At 55.6% G+C, this 10,000-nt stretch overlaps 2 non-coding genes across 2 annotated transcripts; both read right to left on the bottom strand.

Annotated features, from left to right (window-relative positions):
* Window positions 1-4,796: 4,796 nt before the first annotated feature.
* LOC124772888 lies at window positions 4,797-4,951 on the bottom strand. The gene has a single exon (XR_007014344.1). It is a non-coding gene; the product is annotated as a 5.8S ribosomal RNA (ribosomal RNA).
* Window positions 4,952-5,302: 351 nt separating this feature from the next.
* LOC124772802 lies at window positions 5,303-7,211 on the bottom strand. Its single transcript, XR_007014262.1, has one exon. It is a non-coding gene; the product is annotated as a small subunit ribosomal RNA (ribosomal RNA).
* Window positions 7,212-10,000: the final 2,789 nt, after the last annotated feature.

The following is a 10,000-nucleotide window of genomic DNA, read 5'->3' as shown; positions in this document are numbered from 1 at the left end:
ATTAGGTGGTCCAGATAGTCTAATTTCTTGGCTGTAATGTTACTGTTCTGCAAGATGTGAACCAGTCTCGGTATGAGGTACGTATGAAGAACAGTTATCTTTTGCCAAGGCTTGAGTGCGGCACGTTTCAGGCGGTCCAACAGGGATGACAGAATAGATGGAGAAGGAGTCTGAATTCCCTGGTGCTCAAAGGTATAACCCAGGTAGTGCAGCTGTTCTTGCACGTTCAAGGCAGGTATTTTAGCGCCAGATAACTTGAACAGACTTTTGGTTTCTACTGCACACCGTTTGGAGTGTGCCACTCTAATAAATTGAAAGGCCTTGCTTTTTGAGGGGTTCACCTCTAAAGCCGTGCTCTTCGTGAACCTCTCAACACAGCGCAGATGTTGCTGCATGCCCTCTCTGGTCGACGAGAGGAGAACAATGTCATCCGCAAAGCCGAGAATAGCAAATTTCTCTCCATTGACTTCAACCCCATAGGACTGGTTGACTGATTCCATGAGCCTGTCCATTACCATATTAAAGATGACAGGACTGAGTGGATCACCTTGTTTAACTCCCCTATGAAACTCAACTTCTCCAAAGGTGTCTTTACCAAGTTGGAGATTGGTCGTTTGTCCTTTGTAAGACGACAATATATACTCGAGAGTCAAGTCATCCACTCCATGAGACCACAGTGCCTGATGTATGGCGCTCCAAGATACCCGATCGAAGGCTTTCGTTAAATCAAGGGCCACCACAAAAATTGGCTTTCCTCTAGCCCTATGCTCCTTGATAATAACATCTAAGGAAAGTGCGTTCGCCATAATTCCATCAATGGACCTGAAGCCCCGCTGGGCAGGATGGATAGAAATGACCTGAGCCAACCTGAAGGCCAAGATCTTATTTACCAGGCGTACTACCATTGATGAAATAGTTATTGGTCTCCAGTTAGATGGAGAGCGCAGGTCGCCTTTCTTAGGTAGAAGGCAGGTCTTGCTCACTGTAAATACAGATGGTGGTTGTTTTAAACCAAACACCACATTAAGCAGGACATTCAGATCCGCGTTCGGAATATTTCTCAGATGTTCATGAGTCACGCCATCAGGACCAGCGGCTGTTCGCTTTAATTTATGCGACCAATTCCTAGTTTCATTCAGCGAGAAAGGCATACTCGTGTCTTTGATGGAATCGGGATTCCTAGGCGGTAGCACGATCTCGGGGCCATGTTCCTCTCTTGCGTAGTAGCCCTTGAAATAGTCCACGAGCAGACTCCTGTCTGGTCTTGTGGTTGTACCGTTCTCCTCCTCACCATTGAGAATTCCTCTTACCAAGCTAGTTCTGTTATTTAACCACCGATACTGGGCATCTCGGAATCTACGAGATCTTTCCTGCTGCCGCACTCTTCGCTGTTCATTCTTGCCACCCTTATGTGGCTTCACGACCTTTGGCTGTCTCTTCCTTCTTCTAGATCTATGTAGTGGTCTAGCATTCAGTTGTTGTATGATTCCAGTGACCTGATCATCAATGGCGGACCAAGGTGATGAAATGTCAAGAACTAATTCAACCAGCCTTTTATAGGGTGGTGAGCACTGGTCTTTCATTTGCTCCAGATGGGAAATAATAAGTTCATTGCTAATCCAAAGGCTTTGTTCTTGTGGAGTGGCATGACTCGCAGATTCTGCAACCTCATCGGGGACCGCACCGACAGCGTCCTCCATCCTGCCTTTCACAGACTCCAGGAGCTGTTGGTACTCATAGTTACTCCCGCCGTTTACCCGCGCTTGCTTGAATTTCTTCACGTTGACATTCAGAGCACTGGGCAGAAATCACATTGCGTCAACACCCGCTAGGGCCATCGCAATGCTTTGTTTTAATTAGACAGTCGGATTCCCCCAGTCCGTGCCAGTTCTGAGTTGATCGTTGAATGGCGGCCGAAGAGAATCCGCGCACCCGCGCACCCCCGGAGGAGCACGCTAAGGCGGACGCGGCCTCGCAGCAAGGAAGATCCGTGGGAGGCCAAGGCACGGGACCGAGCTCGGATCCTGCACGCAGGTTGAAGCACCGGGGCGCGAACGCCGCGCAGGCGCGCGCATCCTGCACCGCCGGCCAGCACGAGGCCGACCAACGGCGAGAGCAGACCACGCCCGCGCTAAACGCCCGCACTTACCGGCACCCCTACGGCACTCACCTCGCCCAGGCCCGGCACGTTAGCGCTGACCCACTTCCCGACCAAGCCCGACACGCCCCGATCCTCAGAGCCAATCCTTATCCCGAAGTTACGGATCCAATTTGCCGACTTCCCTTACCTACATTATTCTATCGACTAGAGGCTCTTCACCTTGGAGACCTGCTGCGGATATGGGTACGAACCGGCGCGACACCTCCACGTGGCCCTCTCCCGGATTTTCAAGGTCCGAGGGGAAGATCGGGACACCGCCGCAACTGCGGTGCTCTTCGCGTTCCAAACCCTATCTCCCTGCTAGAGGATTCCAGGGAACTCGAACGCTCATGCAGAAAAGAAAACTCTTCCCCGATCTCCCGACGGCGTCTCCGGGTCCTTTTGGGTTACCCCGACGAGCATCTCTAAAAGAGGGGCCCGACTTGTATCGGTTCCGCTGCCGGGTTCCGGAATAGGAACCGGATTCCCTTTCGCCCAACGGGGGCCAGCACAAAGCGCATCATGCTATGACGGCCCCCATCAACATCGGATTTCTCCTAGGGCTTAGGATCGACTGACTCGTGTGCAACGGCTGTTCACACGAAACCCTTCTCCGCGTCAGCCCTCCAGGGCCTCGCTGGAGTATTTGCTACTACCACCAAGATCTGCACCGACGGCGGCTCCAGGCAGGCTCACGCCCAGACCCTTCTGCGCCCACCGCCGCGACCCTCCTACTCGTCAGGGCTTCGCGGCCGGCCGCAAGGACCGGCCATGACTGCCAGACTGACGGCCGAGTATAGGCACGACGCTTCAGCGCCATCCATTTTCAGGGCTAGTTGCTTCGGCAGGTGAGTTGTTACACACTCCTTAGCGGATTCCGACTTCCATGGCCACCGTCCTGCTGTCTTAAGCAACCAACGCCTTTCATGGTTTCCCATGAGCGTCGATTCGGGCGCCTTAACTCGGCGTTTGGTTCATCCCACAGCGCCAGTTCTGCTTACCAAAAGTGGCCCACTTGGCACTCCGATCCGAGTCGTTTGCTCGCGGCTTCAGCATATCAAGCAAGCCGGAGATCTCACCCATTTAAAGTTTGAGAATAGGTTGAGGTCGTTTCGGCCCCAAGGCCTCTAATCATTCGCTTTACCGGATGAGACTCGTACGAGCACCAGCTATCCTGAGGGAAACTTCGGAGGGAACCAGCTACTAGATGGTTCGATTAGTCTTTCGCCCCTATACCCAGCTCCGACGATCGATTTGCACGTCAGAATCGCTACGGACCTCCATCAGGGTTTCCCCTGACTTCGTCCTGGCCAGGCATAGTTCACCATCTTTCGGGTCCCAACGTGTACGCTCTAGGTGCGCCTCACCTCGCAATGAGGACGAGACGCCCCGGGAGTGCGGAGGCCGCCGCCCCGTGAAGGGCGGGGAAGCCCGATCCTCCCTCGGCCCGCGCAAGGCGAGACCTTCACTTTCATTACGCCTTTAGGTTTCGTACAGCCCAATGACTCGCGCACATGTTAGACTCCTTGGTCCGTGTTTCAAGACGGGTCGTGAAATTGTCCAAAGCTGAAGCGCCGCTGACGGGAGCGATTATTCCGCCCGAGAGCATCCCGAGCCAACAGCGGCGCGGGTCCGGGGCCGGGCCAGGTAGGTCCGTCATCCGGGAAGAACCGCGCGCGCTTGCCGGGAGCCCGAGCGCCCAAAGGGGCGAATCGACTCCTCCAGATATACCGCCGGGCAGCCAGCCAGGACACCGGGGCTCTGCCCAACAGACGCGAACCGAGGCCCGCGGAAGGACAGGCTGCGCACCCGGGCCGTAGGCCGGCACCCAGCGGGTCGCGACGTCCTACTAGGGGAGAAGTGCGGCCCACCGCACACCGGAACGGCCCCACCCCGCGGCGAGTGGAAAGGCAACCGGACACGACCCCGCCGCGGATTGCTCCGCGCGGGCGGCCGGCCCCATCTGCCGAGGGCGGAGGCCAGTGGCCGGATGGGCGTGAATCTCACCCGTTCGACCTTTCGGACTTCTCACGTTTACCCCAGAACGGTTTCACGTACTTTTGAACTCTCTCTTGAAAGTTCTTTTCAACTTTCCCTCACGGTACTTGTTCGCTATCGGTCTCGTGGTCATATTTAGTCTCAGATGGAGTTTACCACCCACTTGGAGCTGCACTCTCAAGCAACCCGACTCGAAGGAGAGGTCCCGCCGACGCTCGCACCGGCCGCTACGGGCCTGGCACCCTCTACGGGCCGTGGCCTCATTCAAGTTGGACTTGGGCTCGGCGCGAGGCGTCGGGGTAGTGGACCCTCCCAAACACCACATGCCACGACAGGCGGCAGCCTGCGGGGTTCGGTGCTGGACTCTTCCCTGTTCGCTCGCCGCTACTGGGGGAATCCTTGTTAGTTTCTTTTCCTCCGCTTAGTAATATGCTTAAATTCAGCGGGTAGTCTCGCCTGCTCTGAGGTCGTTGTACGAGGTGTCGCACGCCACACCGCCAGCCGGCTGTGCACGCTACCGAGAAAGTACCGGTATGCGAACCGCCAGGCGACGGGCGCGCATCGCACGTTTGAGGAGACGCGGCCGGCCCCACAGGCGGCCGCGACACTCCCAGGTCTGCGAAGCGGGGCAAACGCCGCGCGCTTCAGTATACGTAGCCGACCCTCAGCCAGACGTGGCCCGGGAACGGAATCCATGGACCGCAATGTGCGTTCGAAACGTCGATGTTCATGTGTCCTGCAGTTCACATGTCGACGCGCAATTTGCTGCGTTCTTCATCGACCCACGAGCCGAGTGATCCACCGTCCTGGGTGATCTTTTCTCAGTTTCCGCCGCCTCTTTCGAGACGGTCGCATAGGCGGGAGTGAGGCGTGTGGCGGCCCCTGTTCCAGCGTTCTGTGTCCAACGGCCTCACGGCCGACGGGCGTCGTACGGCTCCACACCGGAGCGGACAGGCACTCGGGCGAAAGTCATTCAAAACCGGCGCCAGGCGCCAGGTGCCGCACGCCAGCCGCTCCAGCGCTTCAGCGCTCGTACCACACAACATTGCCGCTAGTTTTGAGAGGCACGCGTGGTTCCGCACGCGGCGCACGGCTACTGCGAGCCGTACAGGTAGCGTGTTGCGCGACACGACACGCACATCGAAAGACATGCAGTCTAGTCGGTAATGATCCTTCCGCAGGTTCACCTACGGAAACCTTGTTACGACTTTTACTTCCTCTAAATGATCAAGTTTGGTCATCTTTCCGGTAGCATCGGCAACGACAGAGTCAATGCCGCGTACCAGTCCGAAGACCTCACTAAATCATTCAATCGGTAGTAGCGACGGGCGGTGTGTACAAAGGGCAGGGACGTAATCAACGCGAGCTTATGACTCGCGCTTACTGGGAATTCCTCGTTCATGGGGAACAATTGCAAGCCCCAATCCCTAGCACGAAGGAGGTTCAGCGGGTTACCCCGACCTTTCGGCCTAGGAAGACACGCTGATTCCTTCAGTGTAGCGCGCGTGCGGCCCAGAACATCTAAGGGCATCACAGACCTGTTATTGCTCAATCTCGTGCGGCTAGAAGCCGCCTGTCCCTCTAAGAAGAAAAGTAATCGCTGACAGCACGAAGGATGTCACGCGACTAGTTAGCAGGCTAGAGTCTCGTTCGTTATCGGAATTAACCAGACAAATCGCTCCACCAACTAAGAACGGCCATGCACCACCACCCACCGAATCAAGAAAGAGCTATCAATCTGTCAATCCTTCCGGTGTCCGGGCCTGGTGAGGTTTCCCGTGTTGAGTCAAATTAAGCCGCAGGCTCCACTCCTGGTGGTGCCCTTCCGTCAATTCCTTTAAGTTTCAGCTTTGCAACCATACTTCCCCCGGAACCCAAAAGCTTTGGTTTCCCGGAGGCTGCCCGCCGAGTCATCGGAGGAACTGCGGCGGATCGCTGGCTGGCATCGTTTATGGTTAGAACTAGGGCGGTATCTGATCGCCTTCGAACCTCTAACTTTCGTTCTTGATTAATGAAAACATACTTGGCAAATGCTTTCGCTTCTGTTCGTCTTGCGACGATCCAAGAATTTCACCTCTAACGTCGCAATACGAATGCCCCCGCCTGTCCCTATTAATCATTACCTCGGGTTCCGAAAACCAACAAAATAGAACCGAGGTCCTATTCCATTATTCCATGCACACAGTATTCAGGCGGGCTTGCCTGCTTTAAGCACTCTAATTTGTTCAAAGTAAACGTGCCGGCCCACCGAGACACTCAATAAAGAGCACCCTGGTAGGATTTCAACGGGGTCCGCCTCGGGACGCACGAGCACGCACGGGGCGGTCGCACGCCTTCAGCTCGCCCCACCGGCAGGACGTCCCACGATACATGCCAGTTAAACACCGACGGGCGGTGAACCAACAGCGTGGGACACAAATCCAACTACGAGCTTTTTAACCGCAACAACTTTAATATACGCTATTGGAGCTGGAATTACCGCGGCTGCTGGCACCAGACTTGCCCTCCAATAGATACTCGTTAAAGGATTTAAAGTGTACTCATTCCGATTACGGGGCCTCGGATGAGTCCCGTATCGTTATTTTTCGTCACTACCTCCCCGTGCCGGGAGTGGGTAATTTGCGCGCCTGCTGCCTTCCTTGGATGTGGTAGCCGTTTCTCAGGCTCCCTCTCCGGAATCGAACCCTGATTCCCCGTTACCCGTTACAACCATGGTAGGCGCAGAACCTACCATCGACAGTTGATAAGGCAGACATTTGAAAGATGCGTCGCCGGTACGAGGACCGTGCGATCAGCCCAAAGTTATTCAGAGTCACCAAGGCAAACGGACCGGACGAGCCGACCGATTGGTTTTGATCTAATAAAAGCGTCCCTTCCATCTCTGGTCGGGACTCTGTTTGCATGTATTAGCTCTAGAATTACCACAGTTATCCAAGTAACGTGGGTACGATCTAAGGAACCATAACTGATTTAATGAGCCATTCGCGGTTTCACCTTAATGCGGCTTGTACTGAGACATGCATGGCTTAATCTTTGAGACAAGCATATGACTACTGGCAGGATCAACCAGGGAGCTGCGTCAACTAGAGCTGAGCAGCCGGCCGCCCGGGAGTGTGTCCCGGGGGCCCGCGCGAACACGCAAGCGTCCGCTCAATCATTCTGCAAACAGGAGGAGGCTGAGCTCCCCTGCACAATACACCTCGAAACCCTCTCAGGTCCCGGCGGCGCGCAGCGCCGTCCCAAGTACTTGGTCGGGTTCGAGAGAGGCGCAATCGCCCGGAGTTAGGCGAGTAGACGCTTTCGGTGCGACCACCCGTGCTCCCAACTGAGCTTGCCGCTGCCGACAGAGGCCCGGGAGCGTGCTGTCGTGGCATTGCCGGCGGGAGACAACACGCGCCACCTACGGTGACCGGCAGCTCCAACGCCAGCGCCACAGAAGGACAAAAGCCCCACTTGGGTGCCGAAGCGAACTCTCCCAGCACAGCGCACGCGCCAACACATCCGCACAGCTGCGATACAAACCACCAGCGAGAACCGCTGGGGCGACCGAGCAGCAGACGGCGTCGCGGCGCCGAGCGCCGGGCGGCGGCGCATCCTCAACGCACACAGTCCTCAATCGGACCAGCACACTGAAGATGTCCACCGCGCTTCGCACCGGGCCCGCGAGGACCTACTTTGGCCGCACGGCGCCGCGCGCAGGGTGCGCCGGCGCGCAGCTGCGACGCCTGCCGCGTCCGTCGGCCGGCGCGCCTGCCACTGGCCGCCCCCACCAGCCGGCTGTAGCGCGTGCGCCCACGCACCGCGCGGCCAGCACGCCGGGAGGCGCCCCCTCACCGGCCGGGGACGGTCCCACCCAGCCACCGCCGCGTATCGCTTCACACCCAGATGCCGTTCAGTTTCGTCGGCATGGTGGGTATCGCTGGAACAACCGGTTAGTACCTCAACCTATCGTCGCCATCACCGATTCACCCCTAGCGAGAACAACCGCACCACAACAGGTTACCATTTCTTCATTTGCGTAACTTCACCAGAAAACGCAGGCGTCCATCGCCATTTGCAACTTCAACGATTATTGCATGCCTGTGTCAGGTGTCACGCCACACTACGTCTGCCCACATACACGCAACAAAATGTGCACGCCTAGACAATACGTGGAAGGTGGCCCCCGTACGTATGCGATGTCCATTGCTCGAACGACTGTCAACCGGCCTCTGTAGCATGTCGCAGATATGGAACGCGGTGCACCATGCCATCACGGTGTGTGAGGAGAGACGACTAGGTCCGAATACATCAACAGACAGCTCATGCTGATCGCCATCCACGGCGTCCGTTCCTCCCACACGTCTCTATGGCGTACCACACTGCAATCCAGCTCTCATAGGGAGACGACACGTAGCTGCGTGCACAATATTTGCACTGTATGGTCCGCCGTTTTTGGGCGCAGTCGTTGTACGGTCACACATGTGCCACGATGTATCATTCAGTACATAAGGACGAATGTGCAGTACAGATTGTGGTTCACGCGTACGACATCAGCGGACAGTTGACACAGGCCGCACCACAACGTAGCCTGCGTACGTCGCATGCGAAGGGCATTGAACATGCAAACTTGTCACCAACCAGCTTGCGAAGGCAGGGGGCAAGGTGGGGACGTGGGGACGTGGGGAGGGGTGGGGGGGGGGGCGGCATGTACGTCCTGCTGCCATCCACATTACAGTGTACAGCAGGAGCATGTGGAAAGTCAGCAAGACTTGCAAGGTGTTTAACATGAAGCGATACACAGGGGAGCGGGCAGTGCGAGTAGCGAACTATATTGCGAGGGTTGCGGGTGGGCAACACTACACTAATTGAACGAGTCGTATAACAATTACAGAGCAGGTTTAGGCGACAACGTGGGTTACGTTAGCGGACAACGTGGGTTAGGTTAGGGGACAACATGGGTTAGGTTAGGGGACAACATGGGTTAGGTTAGGGGACAACATGGGTTAGGTTAAGGCACAACATGGGTTAGGTTAAGGCACAACATGGGTTAGGTTAGGGGACAACATGGGTTAGGTTAGGGGACAACATGGGTTAGGTTAGGGGACAACATGGGTTAGGTTAGGGGACAACATGGGTTAGGTTAGGGGACAACATGGGTTAGGTTAGGGGACAACATGGGTTAGGTTAGGGGACAACATGGGTTAGGTTAGGGGACAACATGGGTTAGGTTAGGGGACAACATGGGTTAGGTTAGGGGACAACATGGGTTAGGTTAGGGTACAACATGGGTTAGGTTAAGGTACAACATGGGTTAGGTTAAGGTACAACATGGGTTAGGTTAAGGCACAACATGGGTTAGGTTAAGGCACAACATGGGTTAGGTTAAGGCACAACATGGGTTAGGTTAAGGCACAACATGGGTTAGGTTAAGGCACAACATGGGTTAGGTTAAGGCACAACATGGGTTAGGTTAAGGCACAACATGGGTTAGGTTAAGGCACAACATGGGTTAGGTTAAGGCACAACATGGGTTAGGTTAAGGCACAACATGGGTTAGGTTAAGGCACAACATGGGTTAGGTTAAGGCACAACATGGGTTAGGTTAAGGCACAACATGGGTTAGGTTAAGGCACAACATGGGTTAGGTTAAGGCACAACATAGGTTAGGTTAAGGTACAACATAGGTTAGGTTAGGTTACACGTTGTTGTAAGGAAAGGTGTAGGGGGGGGGGGGCGGGGGCGGCACGTTCGTTGATAGTGATTATAGTAAGTGAATGCTTGTGACATGATGAGATTTGTCACGTCAGGATGCACCTTTGGCTTATTAGAGGCGGCGCTCCAATTCTATGCTTGTGTCAGACCTGTGTCTTTGACTCAGGT

This window comes from Schistocerca piceifrons, unplaced genomic scaffold (genome assembly GCF_021461385.2).
Source record: "Schistocerca piceifrons isolate TAMUIC-IGC-003096 unplaced genomic scaffold, iqSchPice1.1 HiC_scaffold_943, whole genome shotgun sequence".
Lineage (NCBI taxonomy): Eukaryota > Metazoa > Arthropoda > Insecta > Orthoptera > Acrididae > Schistocerca > Schistocerca piceifrons.
The sequence above is the reverse complement of the archived record's forward strand: the minus strand, read 5'-3'. Positions and strand labels throughout refer to the sequence as shown.